The 18,867-nt window shown below is 51.6% G+C and overlaps 1 protein-coding gene across 2 annotated transcripts in view; it reads right to left on the bottom strand.

Moving 5' to 3' along the window:
• Positions 1 to 12,697, bottom strand: part of LOC140473196 (adenylate cyclase type 2-like) — a 106,973-nt gene extending 94,276 nt beyond the window's left edge. Inside the window, exon 1 of one of the 2 annotated variants that reach the window (XM_072567577.1) lies at positions 12,344 to 12,697. The gene's annotated coding sequence lies outside the window, so the exon portion shown is untranslated. The remainder of the gene's footprint in view (positions 1 to 12,343) is intronic. The other variant, XM_072567572.1, reaches the window with a different exon arrangement.
• Positions 12,698 to 18,867: the final 6,170 nt, after the last annotated feature.

The raw sequence follows: 18,867 nt of genomic DNA, 5'->3' as shown, positions 1-18,867 counted from the left end.
TAGATTCCAGTCTGTAACTCACTCCCGGGATATCTGTTATTTTTTCTGTTAACCACCCCGAACCCCTCGATTAGATTCCACTCTGTAACTCACTCCCGGGTATCTGTTATTCTGTAAATAAACCACCCCAAACCCCTCGATTAGATTCCAGACTGTAACTCACTCCCGGGTGTCTGTTATTCTGTATATAAACCACCCCGAACCTCTCGATTAGATTCCAGTCTGTAACTCCCTCCTGGGTATCTGTTATTCTGTATATAAACCACCCTGAACCCATCGATTAGATTCCAGTCTGTAACTCACTACAGGGTATCTGTTATTCTGTATATAATCCATCCCAAACACCTTGATTAGATTCCAGTCTGTAACTCACTCCCGGGTATCTGTTATTCTGTATATAAACCACCCTGAACCCCTCGATTAGATTCTCGTCTGTAACTCACTCCCGGGATATCTGTTATTCTGTATATAAACCACCACAAACCACTCGATGAGATTCCAGTCTGTAACTCCCTCCCGGCGTATCTGTTATTCTGTACATAAACCACCCCAAACCACTCGATTAGATTCCAGTCTGAAACTCCCTCCCGGAGTACCTGTTATTCTGTATAGAAACCACCCCGAACCCCTCGATTAGATTCCAGTCTGTAACTCCCTCCCGGAGTATCTGTTATTCTGTACATAAACCACCCCGAACACCTCGATTAGATTCCAGTCTGTAAATCACTCCCGGGGTATCTGTAATTCTGTATATAAACCACCCCGAACCCCTCGATTGGATTCCTGTCTGTAACTCCCTCCCGGGTATCTGTTATTCTGTATATAAACCACCCCGAACCCCTCGATTAGATTCCAGTCTGTAACTCCCTCCCGGGTCTCTGTTATTCTGTATATAAACCACCCTTAACCCCTCGATGAGATTCCAGTCTGTGACTCCCTCCCAGAGTACCTGTTATTCTGTACATAAACCACCCCAAACCACTCGATTAGTTTCCAGTCTGTAACTCCCTCCCGGGGTATGTGTTATTCTGTATATAAACCACCCCGAGCCCCTCGATTAGATTCCAGTCTGTAACTCCCTCCTGGAGTATCTGTAATTCTGTATATAAACCACCCCGAACCCCTCGATTAGATTCCAGTCTGTAACTCCCTCCCGGGTATCTGTTATTCTGTATATAAACCACCCCGAACCTTTCAATTCGATTCCAGTCTGTAACTCCCTCCCCGAGTATCTGTTATTCTGTATATAAACCACCCCGAACCACTCGATTAGATTCCAGTCTGTAACTCCCTCCCGGAGTATCTGTAATTCTGTATATAAACCCCCCCCGAAACCCTCGATTAGATTCCAGACTGTAACTCACTCCCAGGTATCTGTTATTCTGTATATAAACCACCCCGAACCCCTCGATTAGATTCCAGTCTGTAACTCCGTCCCGGAGTATCTGTTATTCTGTATATAAACCACCCCGAACCCCTCAATTAGTTTCCAGTCTGTAACTCACTCCCGGGTATCTGTTATTCTGTATATAAACCACCTCGAACCCCTCGATTAGATTCCAGTCTGTAACTCCCTCCCGGGATATATGTTATTTTTTGTGTTAACCACCCTGAACTCCTCGATTAGATTCCAGTCGGTAACTCCTTCCCGGGGTATCTGTTATTCTGTATATAAACCACCCTGAACCCCTCGATTAGATTCCAGTCTGTAACTCCCTCCCGGGATATATGTTATTTTTTGTGTTAACCACCCTGAACTCCTCGATTAGATTCCAGTCTGTAACTCCCTCCCGGGGTATCTGTTATTCTGCATATAAACCACCCCGAACCCCTCGATTAGATTCCAGTCTGTAACTCCCTCCGGGGGTATCTGTTATTCTGTATATAAACCACCCCGAACCCCTCGATTAGATTCCAGTCTGTAACTCACTCCCGGGTCTCTGTTATTCTGTATATAAACCAACCCGAACCCCTCGATTAGATTCCAATCTGTAACTGACTCCCGGGTATCAGTTATTCTGTATATAAACCACCCCGAACCACTCGATTCGATACCAGTCTGTAACTCACTCCTGGGTATGTGTTATTCTGTAAATAAACCACCCTGAACCCCTCGATTAGATTCCAGTCTGTAACTCACTCCCGGATATCTGTTATTCTGTATATAAACCACCCCGAACCCCTCGATTAGATTCCAGTTTGTAACTCCCTCCTGGGTAACTGTTATTCTGTATATGAACTACCCCGAACCCCGCGATTAGATTCCAATCTGTAACTCACTCCCGGGGTATCTGTTATTCTGTATATAAACAACCCCGAACCCCTCGATTAGATTCCAGTCTGTAACTTCCTCCTGGCTATCTGTTATTCAGTATATAAAAAATCCCGAACCCCTCGATTAGATTCCAGTCTGTAACTCACTCCCGGGTATCTGTTCTTCTGTATGTAAACCACCCTGAACCACTCGATTAGATTCCAGTCTGTAACTCACTCCCGGGTATCTGTAATTCTATATATAAACCACCCTGAACCCCTTGATTAGATTCCAGTCTGTAACTCCCTCCCGGGGTATCTGTTATTCTGTATATAAACCACCCCGACCCCCTCAATTAGTTTCCAGTCTGTAACTCACTCCCGGGTATCTGTTATTCTGTATATAAACCACCCCGAACCCCTCGATTAGATTCCAGTCCGTAACTCCCTCCCGGGGTATCTGTTATTCTGTATATAAACCACCCCGAACCCCTCAATTAGTTTCCAGTCTGTAACTCACTCCCGGAGTATCTGTTATTCTGTATATAAACCACCCGAACCCATCGATTAGATTCCAGTCTGTAACTCCCTCCTGAAGTATCTGTAATTCTGTATATAAACCACCCCGACCCCCTCAATTAGTTTCCAGTCTGTAACTCCCTCCCAGGTATCTGTTATTCTGTATATAAACCACCCCGAACCCCTCGATTAGTTTCCAGTCTGTAACTCACTCCCGGGTATCTGGTATTCTGTACATAAACCACCCCGAACCCCTCGATTAGATTCCAGTCTGTAACTCACTCCCGGGGTATCTGTTATTCTGTATATAAACCACCCCGAACCCCTCGATGAGATTCCAGTCTGTAACTCCCTCCCGGGTATGTGTTATTCTGTATATAAACCACCCCGAACCCCTCGATTAGATTCCAGTCTGTAACTCACTCCCGGGATATCTGTTATTTTTTCTGTTAACCACCCTGAACTCCTCGATTAGATTCCAGTCTGTAACTCCCTCCCGGGTATCTGTTATTCTGTATTTTAACCACCCCGAACCGCTCGATTAGATTCCAGTCTGTAACTCACTCCCGGGTATCTGTTATTCTGGACATAAACCACCCCGAACCCCTCGATTAGATTCCAGTCTGTAACTGACTCCCGGGTATCAGTTATTATGTATATAAACCACCCCGAATCCCTCGATTATATTCCAGTGAGTAACTCCCTCCCGGGGTATCTGTTATTCTGTATATAAACCACCCCGAACCACTCGATTCGATACCAGTCTGTAACTCACTCCTGGGTATGTGTTATTCTGTAAATAAACCACCCCGAACCCCTTGATTAGATTCCAGTCTGTAACTCCCTCCCGGGGTATCTGTTATTTTGTATATGAACTACCCCGAACCCCTCAATTAGTTTCCAGTCTGTAACTCACTCCCGGGTATCTGTTATTCTGTATATAAACCGCCCCGAACCCCTCGATTAGATTCCAGTCTGTAACTCCCTCCCGGTGTATCTGTTATTCTGTATATAAACCACCCCGAACCTCTCGATTAGATTCCAGTCTGTAACTCCCTCCCGGGGTATCTGTTATTCCGTACATAAACCATCCTGAACCCCTCGATTAGATTCCAGTCTGTAACTCCCTCCCGGGGTATCTGTTATTCTGTATATAAACCATCCTGAACCCCTCGAATAGATTCCAGTCTGTAACTCCCTCCCGGGGTATCTGTTATTCTGTATATAAACCACCCCGAACCCCTCGATTAGATTCCAGTCTGTAACTCCCTCCCAGGTATCTGTTATTCTGTATATAAACCACCCCGAACCCCTCGATTGGATTCCAGTCTGTAACTCCCTCCCGGGTATCTGTTATTCTGTATATAAACCACCCCGAACCCCTCGATTAGATTCCAGTCTGTAACTCCCTCCCGGGTCTCTGTTATTCTGTATATAAACCACCCTTAACCCCTCGATGAGATTCCAGTCTGTGACTCCCTCCCAGAGTACCTGTTATTCTGTACATAAACCACCCCAAACCACTCGATTAGTTTCCAGTCTGTAACTCCCTCCCGGGGTATGTGTTATTCTGTATATAAACCACCCCGAGCCCCTCGATTAGATTCCAGTCTGTAACTCCCTCCTGGAGTATCTGTAATTCTGTATATAAACCACCCCGAACCCCTCGATTAGATTCCAGTCTGTAACTCCCTCCCGGGTATCTGTTATTCTGTATATAAACCACCCCGAACCTTTCAATTCGATTCCAGTCTGTAACTCCCTCCCCGAGTATCTGTTATTCTGTATATAAACCACCCCGAACCACTCGATTAGATTCCAGTCTGTAACTCCCTCCCGGAGTATCTGTAATTCTGTATATAAACCCCCCCCGAAACCCTCGATTAGATTCCAGACTGTAACTCACTCCCAGGTATCTGTTATTCTGTATATAAACCACCCCGAACCCCTCGATTAGATTCCAGTCTGTAACTCCGTCCCGGAGTATCTGTTATTCTGTATATAAACCACCCCGAACCCCTCAATTAGTTTCCAGTCTGTAACTCACTCCCGGGTATCTGTTATTCTGTATATAAACCACCTCGAACCCCTCGATTAGATTCCAGTCTGTAACTCCCTCCCGGGATATATGTTATTTTTTGTGTTAACCACCCTGAACTCCTCGATTAGATTCCAGTCGGTAACTCCTTCCCGGGGTATCTGTTATTCTGTATATAAACCACCCTGAACCCCTCGATTAGATTCCAGTCTGTAACTCCCTCCCGGGATATATGTTATTTTTTGTGTTAACCACCCTGAACTCCTCGATTAGATTCCAGTCTGTAACTCCCTCCCGGGGTATCTGTTATTCTGCATATAAACCACCCCGAACCCCTCGATTAGATTCCAGTCTGTAACTCCCTCCGGGGGTATCTGTTATTCTGTATATAAACCACCCCGAACCCCTCGATTAGATTCCAGTCTGTAACTCACTCCCGGGTCTCTGTTATTCTGTATATAAACCAACCCGAACCCCTCGATTAGATTCCAATCTGTAACTGACTCCCGGGTATCAGTTATTCTGTATATAAACCACCCCGAACCACTCGATTCGATACCAGTCTGTAACTCACTCCTGGGTATGTGTTATTCTGTAAATAAACCACCCTGAACCCCTCGATTAGATTCCAGTCTGTAACTCACTCCCGGATATCTGTTATTCTGTATATAAACCACCCCGAACCCCTCGATTAGATTCCAGTTTGTAACTCCCTCCTGGGTAACTGTTATTCTGTATATGAACTACCCCGAACCCCGCGATTAGATTCCAATCTGTAACTCACTCCCGGGGTATCTGTTATTCTGTATATAAACAACCCCGAACCCCTCGATTAGATTCCAGTCTGTAACTTCCTCCTGGCTATCTGTTATTCAGTATATAAAAAATCCCGAACCCCTCGATTAGATTCCAGTCTGTAACTCACTCCCGGGTATCTGTTCTTCTGTATGTAAACCACCCTGAACCACTCGATTAGATTCCAGTCTGTAACTCACTCCCGGGTATCTGTAATTCTATATATAAACCACCCTGAACCCCTTGATTAGATTCCAGTCTGTAACTCCCTCCCGGGGTATCTGTTATTCTGTATATAAACCACCCCGACCCCCTCAATTAGTTTCCAGTCTGTAACTCACTCCCGGGTATCTGTTATTCTGTATATAAACCACCCCGAACCCCTCGATTAGATTCCAGTCCGTAACTCCCTCCCGGGGTATCTGTTATTCTGTATATAAACCACCCCGAACCCCTCAATTAGTTTCCAGTCTGTAACTCACTCCCGGAGTATCTGTTATTCTGTATATAAACCACCCGAACCCATCGATTAGATTCCAGTCTGTAACTCCCTCCTGAAGTATCTGTAATTCTGTATATAAACCACCCCGACCCCCTCAATTAGTTTCCAGTCTGTAACTCCCTCCCAGGTATCTGTTATTCTGTATATAAACCACCCCGAACCCCTCGATTAGTTTCCAGTCTGTAACTCACTCCCGGGTATCTGGTATTCTGTACATAAACCACCCCGAACCCCTCGATTAGATTCCAGTCTGTAACTCACTCCCGGGGTATCTGTTATTCTGTATATAAACCACCCCGAACCCCTCGATGAGATTCCAGTCTGTAACTCCCTCCCGGGTATGTGTTATTCTGTATATAAACCACCCCGAACCCCTCGATTAGATTCCAGTCTGTAACTCACTCCCGGGATATCTGTTATTTTTTCTGTTAACCACCCTGAACTCCTCGATTAGATTCCAGTCTGTAACTCCCTCCCGGGTATCTGTTATTCTGTATTTTAACCACCCCGAACCGCTCGATTAGATTCCAGTCTGTAACTCACTCCCGGGTATCTGTTATTCTGGACATAAACCACCCCGAACCCCTCGATTAGATTCCAGTCTGTAACTGACTCCCGGGTATCAGTTATTATGTATATAAACCACCCCGAATCCCTCGATTATATTCCAGTGAGTAACTCCCTCCCGGGGTATCTGTTATTCTGTATATAAACCACCCCGAACCACTCGATTCGATACCAGTCTGTAACTCACTCCTGGGTATGTGTTATTCTGTAAATAAACCACCCCGAACCCCTTGATTAGATTCCAGTCTGTAACTCCCTCCCGGGGTATCTGTTATTTTGTATATGAACTACCCCGAACCCCTCAATTAGTTTCCAGTCTGTAACTCACTCCCGGGTATCTGTTATTCTGTATATAAACCGCCCCGAACCCCTCGATTAGATTCCAGTCTGTAACTCCCTCCCGGTGTATCTGTTATTCTGTATATAAACCACCCCGAACCTCTCGATTAGATTCCAGTCTGTAACTCCCTCCCGGGGTATCTGTTATTCCGTACATAAACCATCCTGAACCCCTCGATTAGATTCCAGTCTGTAACTCCCTCCCGGGGTATCTGTTATTCTGTATATAAACCATCCTGAACCCCTCGAATAGATTCCAGTCTGTAACTCCCTCCCGGGGTATCTGTTATTCTGTATATAAACCACCCCGAACCCCTCGATTAGATTCCAGTCTGTAACTCCCTCCCAGGTATCTGTTATTCTGTATATAAACCACCCTGAACCCCTCGATTAGATTCCAGTCTGTAACTCCCTCCCGGGGTATCTGTTATTCTGTATATAAACCACCCCGAACCCCTCGATTAGATTCCAGTCTGTAACTCTCTCCCGGGGTATCTGTTATTCTGTATATAAACCATCCTGAACCCCACGATTAGATTCCAGTCTGTAACTCCGTCCTGGAGTATCTGTTATTCTGTATATAAACCACCCCGAACCCCTCGATTAGATTCCAGTCTGTAACTCCCTCCCGGAGTATCTGTTATTCTGTACATAAACCATCCTGAACCCCTCGATTAGATTCCAGTCTGTAACTCCCTCCTGGAGTATCTGTAATTCTGTATATAAACCACCCTGAACCCCTCGATTAGATTCCAGTCTGTAACTCACTCCTGGGTATCTGTTATTCTGTATATAAACCACCCTGAACCCCTCGATTAGATTCCAGTCTGTAACTCCCTCCTGGAGTATCTGCAATTCTGTATATACACCACCCCGAACCCCTCGATTAGATTCCAGTCTGTAACTCCGTCCCGGAGTATCTGTTATTCTGTATATAAACCACCCCGAACCCCTCGATTAGATTCCAGTCTGTAACTCCCTCCTGGAGTATCTGTTATTCTGTACATAAACCACCCCGAACCCCTCGATTAGATTCCAGTCTGTAACTCCCTCCTGGAGTATCTGTTATTCTGTATATAAACCACCCCGAACCCCTCGATTAGATTCCAGTCTGTAACTCCCTCCCGGGTATCTGTTATTCTGTTTATAAACCACCCCAAACCACTCGATTAGTTTCCAGTGTGTAACTCCCTCCCAGGTATCTGTTATTCTGTATATAAACCACCCTGAACCCCTCGATTAGATTCCAGTCTGTAACTCACTCCAACGTATCAGTTATTCTGTACATAAATGATCCTGAACCCCTCGATTAGATTCCAGTCTGTAACTCCCTCCCGGGGTATCTGTTATTCTGTATATAAACCATCCTGAACCCCTCGATTAGATTCCAGTCTGTAACTCCCTCCCGGGGTATCTGTTATTCTGTATATAAACCACCCCGAACCCCTCGATTAGATTCCAGTCTGTAACTCCCTCCCGGGGTATCTGTTATTCTGTATATAAACCACCCCGAACCCCTCGATTATATTCCAGTGAGTAACTCCCTCCCGGTGTATCTGTTATTCTGTATATAAACCATCCTGAACCCCTCGATTAGATTCCAGTCTGTAACTCACTCCTGGGTATGTGTTATTCTGTAAATAAACCACCCCGAACCCCTCGATTAGATTCCAGTCTGTAACTCACTCCCGGGATATCTGTTATTCTGTATATAAACCACCCTGAACCACTCGATTAGATTCCAGTCTGTAACTCCCTCCCGGGGTATCTGTTATTCAGTATATAAACCACCCTGAACCCCTCGATTAGATTCCAGTCTGTAACTCACTCCCGGATATCTGTTATTCTGTATATAAACCACCCCGAACCCCTCGATTAGATTCCAGTCTGTAACTCCCTCCTGGGTAACTGTTATTCTGTATATGAACTACCCCGAACCCCGCGATTAGATTCCAATCTGTAACTCACTCCCGGGGTATCTGTTATTCTGTATATAAACCACCCCGAACCCCTCGATTAGATTCCAGTCTGTAACTTCCTCCTGGCTATCTGTTATTCAGTATATAAAAAATCCCGAACCCCTCGATTAGATTCCAGTCTGTAACTCACTCCCGGGTATCTGTTCTTCTGTATGTAAACCACCCTGAACCACTCGATTAGATTCCAGTCTGTAACTCACTCTGAGTATCTGTTATTCTGTATATAAACCACCCTGAACCCCTTGATTAGATTCCAGTCTGTAACTCCCTCCCGGGGTATCTGTTATTCTGTATATAAACCACCCCGACCCCCTCAATTAGTTTCCAGTCTGTAACTCACTCCCGGGTATCTGTTATTCTGTATATAAACCACCCCGAACCCCTCGATTAGATTCCAGTCCGTAACTCCCTCCCGGGGTATCTGTTATTCTGTATATAAACCACCCCGAACCCCTCAATTAGTTTCCAGTCTGTAACTCACTCCCGGAGTATCTGTTATTCTGTATATAAACCACCCGAACCCATCGATTAGATTCCAGTCTGTAACTCCCTCCTGAAGTATCTGTAATTCTGTATATAAACCACCCCGACCCCCTCAATTAGTTTCCAGTCTGTAACTCCCTCCCAGGTATCTGTTATTCTGTATATAAACCACCCTGAACCCCTTGATTAGATTCCAGTCTGTAACTCCCTCCCGGGGTATCTGTTATTCTGTATATAAACCACCCCGACCCCCTCAATTAGTTTCCAGTCTGTAACTCACTCCCGGGTATCTGTTATTCTGTATATAAACCACCCCGAACCCCTCGATTAGATTCCAGTCTGTAACTCACTCCCGGGGTATCTGTTATTCTGTATATAAACCACCCCGAACCCCTCGATTAGTTTCCAGTCTGTAACTCACTCCCGGGTATCTGGTATTCTGTACATAAACCACCCCGAACCCCTCAATTAGATTCCAGTCTGTAACTCACTCCCGGGGTATCTGTTATTCTGTATATAAACCACCCCGAACCCCTCGATGAGATTCCAGTCTGTAACTCCCTCCCGGGTATGTGTTATTCTGTATTTAAACCACCCCGAACCCCTCGATTAGATTCCAGTCTGTAACTCACTCCCGGGATATCTGTTATTTTTTCTGTTAACCACCCTGAACTCCTCGATTAGATTCCAGTCTGTAACTCCCTCCCGGGTATCTGTTATTCTGTATTTTAACCACCCCGAACCGCTCGATTAGATTCCAGTCTGTAACTGACTCCCGGGTATCAGTTATTCTGTATATAAACCACCCCGAATCCCTCGATTATATTCCAGTGAGTAACTCCCTCCCGGGGTATCTGTTATTCTGTATATAAACCACCCCGAACCACTCGATTCGATACCAGTCTGTAACTCACTCCTGGGTATGTGTTATTCTGTAAATAAACCACCCCGAACCCCTTGATTAGATTCCAGTCTGTAACTCCCTCCCGGGGTATCTGTTATTTTGTATATGAACTACCCCGAACCCCTCAATTAGTTTCCAGTCTGTAACTCACTCCCGGGTATCTGTTATTCTGTATATAAACCGCCCCGAACCCCTCGATTAGATTCCAGTCTGTAACTCCCTCCCGGTGTATCTGTTATTCTGTATATAAACCACCCCGAACCTCTCGATTAGATTCCAGTCTGTAACTCCCTCCCGGGGTATCTGTTATTCCGTACATAAACCATCCTGAACCCCTCGATTAGATTCCAGTCTGTAACTCCCTCCCGGGGTATCTGTTATTCTGTATATAAACCATCCTGAACCCCTCGAATAGATTCCAGTCTGTAACTCCCTCCCGGGGTATCTGTTATTCTGTATATAAACCACCCCGAACCCCTCGATTAGATTCCAGTCTGTAACTCCCTCCCAGGTATCTGTTATTCTGTATATAAACCACCCTGAACCCCTCGATTAGATTCCAGTCTGTAACTCCCTCCCGGAGTATCTGCAATTCTGTATATACACCACCCCGAACCCCTCGATTAGATTCCAGTCTGTAACTCCGTCCCGGAGTATCTGTTATTCTGTATATAAACCACCCCGAACCCCTCGATTAGATTCCAGTCTGTAACTCCCTCCTGGAGTATCTGTTATTCTGTACATAAACCACCCCGAACCCCTCGATTAGATTCCAGTCTGTAACTCCCTCCTGGAGTATCTGTTATTCTGTATATAAACCACCCCGAACCCCTCGATTAGATTCCAGTCTGTAACTCCCTCCCGGGTATCTGTTATTCTGTTTATAAACCACCCCAAACCACTCGATTAGTTTCCAGTGTGTAACTCCCTCCCAGGTATCTGTTATTCTGTATATAAACCACCCCGAACCCCTCGATTAGATTCCAGTCTGTAACTCCCTCCCGGGGTATCTGTTATTCTGTATATAAACCATCCTGAACCCCTCGATTAGATTCCAGTCTGTAACTCCCTCCCGGGGTATCTGTTATTCTGTATATAAACCACCCCGAACCCCTCGATTAGATTCCAGTCTGTAACTCCCTCCCAGGTATCTGTTATTCTGTATATAAACCACCCTGAACCCCTCGATTAGATTCCAGTCTGTAACTCCCTCCCGGGGTATCTGTTATTCTGTATATAAACCACCCCGAACCCCTCGATTAGATTCCAGTCTGTAACTCCCTCCCGGGGTATCTGTTATTCTGTCTATAAACCATCCTGAACCCCTCGATTAGATTCCAGTCTGTAACTCCGTCCCGGGGTATCTGTTATTCTGTATATAAACCACCCCGAACCCCTCGATTAGATTCCAGTCTGTAACTCCCTCCCGGAGTATCTGTTATTCTGTATATAAACCATCCTGAACCCCTCGATTAGATTCCAGTCTGTAACTCCCTCCCGGGGTATCTGTTATTCTGTATATAAACCACCCTGAACCGCTCGATTAGATTCCAGTCTGTAACTCACTCCTGGGGTATCTGTTATTCTGTATATAAACCACCCCGAACCCCTCGATTCGATTCCAGTCTGTAACTCCCTCCCGGGGTATCTGTTATTGTTTATATAAACCACCCCGAACCCCTCGATTAGATTCCAGTCTGTAACTCCCTCCCGGGGTATCTGTTATTGTTTATATAAATCACAGCTTCAATCCGATTGTCGTGTGGTACACTGCCCCGACTGCATCATTTTCTGCTTCGCTTCACACAACCTCTCTCTCTGTCTCTCTCTCTCTCTTACACATCCTTGGCTGTCGTCTACCTGCTGTCGCCGACATGCAATATCGCTTTCAATCACTGCACTTCTCTCTCTCTCTCTCTCTCTCTCTCTCTGTTTCCGAGTTAGCAAGGCACTGATTGACTTACCAGCAGACGCACCTCCGAAGTGGTCTGGCAAGACAGTGTGATCCAGGAGGTCGGGAGGGAGTTGATGCGGATAGGTGGGGCGGGGGAGAATGTGGAGGACCGAGGGGAGGGGAGAGTTTGTCCTGATCGGAATTGAGTGTGCAGCGTTCGGACCACTTGGCTAAGTCGGTTTCCCTGCTGGAACTGGGATCTGGCTGTCTTGCTGCTTGGCGTCAAATGAGCAGAGACTTTTTGCAATCTCTCTCTCTCTCTCTCTCTCTCTCTCTCTCTCTGTCCTGGAATTTGGAATTTGCCAGCAGTGCCAGTAAACTTGCACGGCCGGTTCCGCAGCCTGTTCAAGGTGGGGGCGTTGGCTCAGGAAGTTCTCTCTCGACACAAGACAGCGGAAGTGGGAATCAAACAGGGAAGGTGAGGCCAGCAGGGGAAGTCATCGACACAGCGGTCCCCAATTCCAGGATCCACCCCAGTCAGCCGGAGTTCGTCCCCGGTCCGTCCCGGGCGTACTGCTCGGGAGAAATTGCCCGGGACAACTCGGGGACGGGAAGAGGCCCAAAGTCGGTGGGAGCGGCGGGTGGGGGCTGTGCCTGGATTTTCAGTGACGTTGGCGTGTCAATTGCTGTGCCCACACTCCCACTCCCACAGTGCCCACTCACACAGCGCCCACTCCCTCAGCGCTGACCCTCCCACAGCGCCCACTCACACAGTGCCCACTCCCACAGCGCCCACTCCCACAGCGGCCACTCCCACAGCGCCCACTCACACAGTGCCCACTCCCTCAGCACTGACCCTCCCACAGCGCCCACTCACACAGCACTGACCCTCCCACAGTGCCCACTCCCCCAGTACCCACTCCCACAGTGCCCGCTCCCACAGCACTGACCCTCCCTCAGCACTGACCCTCCCACAGTGCCCGCTCCCACAGCACTGACCCTCCCTCAGCACTGACCCTCCCACAGCGCCCACTCACACAGTGCCCACTCCCTCAGCGCTGACCCTTCCACAGCGCCCACTCACACAGCACTGACCCTCCCACAGTGCCCACTCCCCCAGCACTGACCCTCCCACAGCACCCGCTCCCACAGCACCCACTCCCACAGTGCACACTCCCATAGCGCCCACTCCCACAGTGCCCGTTCCCTCAGCGCTGACCCTCCCACAGCGCCCGCTCCCTCAGCGCTGACCCTCCCACAGCACCCGCTCCCACAGCACCCACTCGCACAGTGCCCACACCCACAGCGCCCACTCCCACAGTGCCCACTCACACAGTGCCTGTTCCCTCAGCACTGACCCTCCCATAGCGCCCACACCCACAGTGCCCACTCACACAGTGCCCGTTCCCTCAGCACTGACCCTCCCATAGCGCCCACTCCCACAGTGCCCACTCACACAGTGCCCGTTCCCTCAGCACTGACCCTCCCATAGCGCCCACTCCCACAGTGCCCACTCACACAGTGCCCGTTCCCTCAGCACTGACCCTCCCACAGCACCCGCTCCCACAGCACCCACTCGCACAGTGCCCACACCCACAGCGCCCGCTCCCACAGCACTGACCCTCCCTCAGCACTGACCCTCCCTCAGCACTGACCCTCCCCCAGCACTGACCCTCCCTCAGCACTGACCCTCCCCCAGCACTGACCCTCCCACAGCACCCACTCCCACAGCGCCCACTCCCACAGCACTGACCCTCCCACAGCGCCCGCTCCCACAGCACTGACCCTCCCTCAGCACTGACCCTCCCTCAGCACTGACCCTCCCACAGCACTGACCCTCCCTCAGCACCCACTCCCACAGCGCCCACTCCCACAGCACTGACCCTCCCACAGCGCCCACTCCCACAGCACTGACCCTCCCACAGCACTGACCCTCCCCCAGCACTGACCCTCCCTCAGCACTGACCCTCCCTCAGCACTGACCCTCCCACAGCACTGACCCTCCCACAGCACTGACCCTCCCTCAGCACTGACCCTCCCTCAGCACTGACCCTCCCACAGCGCACACTCCCTCAGCACTGACCCTCCCACAGCGCCCACTCCCACAGCACTGACCCTCCCACAGCGCACACTCCCTCAGCACTGACCCTCCCTCAGCACTGACCCTCCCTCAGTGCCCCCTCCCTCAGCACTGACCCTCCCTCAGTGCCCACTCCCACAGCACTGACCCTCCCTCAGCACTGACCCTCCCTCAGCACTGACCCTCCCACAGCACTGACCCTCCCTCAGCACTGACCCTCCCTCAGCACTGACCCTCCCTCAGTGCCCACTCCCTCAGCACTGACCCTCCCACAGCGCACACTCCCTCAGCACTGACCCTCCCACAGCACTGACCCTCCCTCAGCACTGACCCTCCCTCAGTGCCCGCTCCCACAGCACTGACCCTCCCTCAGCACTGACCCTCCCTCAGCACTGACCCTCCCCCAGCACTGACCTTCCCCCAGCACTGACCCTCCCTCAGCACTGACCCTCCCTCAGCACTGACCCTCCCACAGCACTGACCCTCCCTCAGCACTGACCCTCCCTCAGCACTGACCCTCCCACAGCACTGACCCTCCCACAGCACTGACCCTCCCTCAGCACTGACCCTCCCTCAGTGCCCACTCCCTCAGAACTGACCCTCCCACAGCGCACACTCCCTCAGCACTGACCCTCCCTCAGTGCCCCCTCCCTCAGCACTGACCCTCCCTCAGTGCCCACTCCCACAGCACTGACCCTCCCTCAGCACTGACCCTCCCTCAGCACTGACCCTCCCACAGCACTGACCCTCCCTCAGCACTGACCCTCCCTCAGTGCCCACTCCCTCAGCACTGACCCTCCCACAGCGCACACTCCCTCAGCACTGACCCTCCCACAGCACTGACCCTCCCTCAGCACTGACCCTCCCTCAGTGCCCGCTCCCACAGCACTGACCCTCCCACAGCACTGACCCTCCCTCAGCACTGACCCTCCCTCAGCACTGACCCTCCCCCAGCACTGACCTTCCCCCAGCACTGACCCTCCCTCAGCACTGACCCTCCCTCAGCACTGACCCTCCCCCAGCACTGACCTTCCCCCAGCACTGACCCTCCCTCAGCACTGACCTTCCCCCAGCACTGACCCTCCCACAGCGCCCACTCCCTCAGCACTGACCCTCCCACAGCGCCCGCTCCCTCAGCGCTGACTCTCCCACAGCGCCCGCTCCCTCAGCGCTGACCCTCCCACAGCACCCACTCCCTCAGCACTGACCCTCCCACAGCACTGACCCTCCCTCAGCGCTGACCCTCCCACAGCACCCACTCCCTCAGCACTGACCCTCCCACAGCACTGACCCTCCCTCAGCGCTGACCCTCCCACAGCACCCACTCCCTCAGCGCTGACCCTCCCACAGCGCCCGCTCCCTCAGCACTGACCCTCCCACAGCACTGACCCTCCCTCAGCACTGACCCTCCCACAGCGCCCGCTCCCTCAGCACTGACCCTCCCTCAGCACTGACCCTCCCTCAGCGCTGACCCTCCCTCAGCACTGACCCTCCCACAGCATTGACCCTCCCTCAGTGCCCCCTCCCTCAGCACTGACCCTCCCTCAGTGCCCCCTCCCTCAGCACTGACCCTCCCTCAGCACTGACCCTCCCTCAGCGCCCGCTCCCTCAGCACTGACCCTCCCTCAGTGCCCGCTCCCTCAGCACTGACCCTCCACAGCACCCGCTCCCTCAGCGCTGACCCTCCCACAGTGCCCACTCCCTCAGCACTGACCCTCCCTCAGCACTGACCCTCCCACAGCACTGACCCTCCCTCAGCGCCCACTCCCTCAGCACTGACCCTCCCTCAGCACTGACCCTCCCTCAGCGCTGACCCTCCCACAGCACTGACCCTCCCTCAGCGCTCACTCCCTCAGCGCTGACCTTCCCACAGCGCCCACCCCCTACCTCCCTCCCAAGATAAATAGGTTGCCCCCTCTCTCCCTTCATGGATTTGCGGTCAAGTATCCCATGATCCTCTCTGTTCCTCCTGGTGCCTGGGGTTGGTTGTCAGGTATCCCACGTTCCTCTCTGTCCCTCCTGGTGCCCGGGGTTGGTTGTCAGGTATCCCATGATCCTCTCTGTTCCTCCTGGTGCCCGGGGTTGGTTGTCAGGTATCCCATGATCCTCTCTGTTCCTCCTGGTGCCCGGGGTTGGTTTTCAGGTATCCCACGATCCTCTCTGTTCCGCCCAGTGCCCAGGGTTGGTTGTCAGGTATCCCACGATCCTGTCTGTTCCTCCCGGTGCCTGGAGTTGGTTGTCAAGTATCCCATGATCCCATCTGTTACTCCTGGTGCCCGGGGTTGGTTGTCAAGTATCTCTGTTCCTCCTGGTGACCGGGGTTGGTTGTCCGGTATCCCATGATCCTCTCTGTTCCTCCCGGTGCCCGGGGTTGGTTGTCAAGTATCCCACGATCCTCTCTGTTCCTCCTGGTGCCCGGGGTTGGTTGTTAGGTATCCCACGATCCTGTCTGTTCCTCCCGGTGCCTGGGGTTGGTTGTCAGGTATCCCATGATCCTCTCTGTTCCTCCCGGTGTCCGGGGTTGGTTGTCAGGTATCCCACGATCCTCTCTATTCCTCCTGGTGCCCGGGGTTGGTTGTCAGGTATCCCATGATCCTCTCTGTTCCGCCCGGTGCCCGGGGTTGGTTGTCAAGTATCCCATGATCCTCTCTGTTCCACCCGGTGCCCGGGGTTGGTTGTCAAGTATCCCATGATCCTCTCCGTTCCACCCGGTGCCCGGGGTTGGTTGTCAGGTATCCCACGATCCCGTCTGTTCCTCCCGGTGCCTGGGGTTGGTTGTCAAATATCCCACGATCCTCTCTGTTCCTCCTGGTGCCCGGGGTTGGTTGTCAAGTATCCCATGATTCTCTCTGTTACGCCCGGTGCCCGGGGTTGGTTGTCAAGTATCCCATGATCCTCTCTGTTCCCCCCGGTGCCCGGGGTTGGTTGTCAAGTATCCCACGATCCTCTCTGTTCCTCCCGGTGCCCGGGGTTGGTTGTTAGGTATCCCACGATCCTGTCTGTTCCTCCCGGTGCCTGGGGTTGGTTGTCAGGTATCCCATGATCCTCTCTGTTCCTCCCGGTGTCCGGGGTTGGTTGTCAGGTATCCCACGATCCTCTCTGTTCCTCCTGGTGCCCGGGGTTGGTTGTCAGGTATCCCACGATCCTCTCTGTTCCGCCCGGTGCCCGGGGTTGGTTGTCAAGTATCCCATGATCCTCTCTGTTCCCCCCGGTGCCCGGGGTTGGTTGTCAAGTATCCCATGATCCTCTCCGTTCCACCCGGTGCCCGGGGTTGGTTGTCAGGTATCCCACGATCCCGTCTGTTCCTCCCGGTGCCTGGGGTTGGTTGTCAAATATCCCACGATCCTCTCTGTTCCTCCTGGTGCCCGGGGTTGGTTGTCAAGTATCCCATGATTCTCTCTGTTACGCCCGGTGCCCGGGGTTGGTTGTCAAGTATCCCATGATCCTCTCTGTTCCCCCCGGTGCCCGGGGTTGGTTGTCAAGTATCCCACGATCCTCTCTGTTCCTCCCGGTGCCCGGGGTTGGTTGTTAGGTATCCCACGATCCTGTCTGTTCCTCCCGGTGCCTGGGGTTGGTTGTCAGGTATCCCATGATCCTCTCTGTTCCTCCCGGTGTCCGGGGTTGGTTGTCAGGTATCCCACGATCCTCTCTGTTCCTCCTGGTGCCCGGGGTTGGTTGTCAGGTATCCCACGATCCTCTCTGTTCCTCCCGGTGCCCGGGGTTGGTTGTCAAGTATCCCATGATCCTCTCTGTTCCCCCCGGTGCCCGGGGTTGGTTGTCAAGTATCCCATGATCCTCTCTGTTCCGCCAATCAGCACGGCCTCCCGATAAGTCGCGCGCCGCTCCCCTCCTCCCCCCCCCCCCTCTCAGGATGCCCCTTGGGGAGGAGTTGCCGCAGCATTGACCCCAGAGTCCATTAGCAGGCTCTTTCAAAGACTCACTGGCAATGTCCGCTGCTCACTCCCGGGACTCTAATGGACTTGGCTAATGAGACTAATCGATCGACGCTGAGGAGGCAGGGACGGCAGTATTGATCTGACAGGCTCGGGAGGGACGGACCTGCGGAAGGAACCATTCTCCCAATCACCCCCCACCACCCCCCCCTCCCAGCCGATCTCACACACTCTCTCTCTGTGTCTCCCTCCCTCTCCCTCTCTCTCTCTCCCCTCCCACTCTCTCTCTCCCCCCTCTCTCTCTCTCTCTCCCCACCTACTCACTCTCCTTCTCCCTCTCTCTCTCTCTCCCCTGTCTCTCTCCCTCTCCCTCTTCTCCCTCTCTCTCCCTCTCCCTCTCTCCCTCTCCCTCTCCCCCTCTCTCCCTCTCCCTCTCTCCCTCTCTCCCTCCCTCTCCCTCTCCCTCTCTCCCTCTCTTCCTCTCTCCCTCTCCCTCTCCCTCTCCCTCTATCCCTCTCCCTCTCCCTCCCTCTCCCTCTCCCTCACCCTCTCTCTCCCTCTCCCTCTCCCTCTCTCTCCCTCTCCCTCTCTCTCCCTCTCCCTCTATCTCCCTCTCCCTCT

This window comes from Chiloscyllium punctatum, unplaced genomic scaffold, assembly GCF_047496795.1.
Source record: "Chiloscyllium punctatum isolate Juve2018m unplaced genomic scaffold, sChiPun1.3 scaffold_546, whole genome shotgun sequence".
Classification (NCBI taxonomy): Eukaryota; Metazoa; Chordata; class Chondrichthyes; order Orectolobiformes; family Hemiscylliidae; genus Chiloscyllium; species Chiloscyllium punctatum.
The sequence above is the reverse complement of the archived record's forward strand: the minus strand, read 5'-3'. Positions and strand labels throughout refer to the sequence as shown.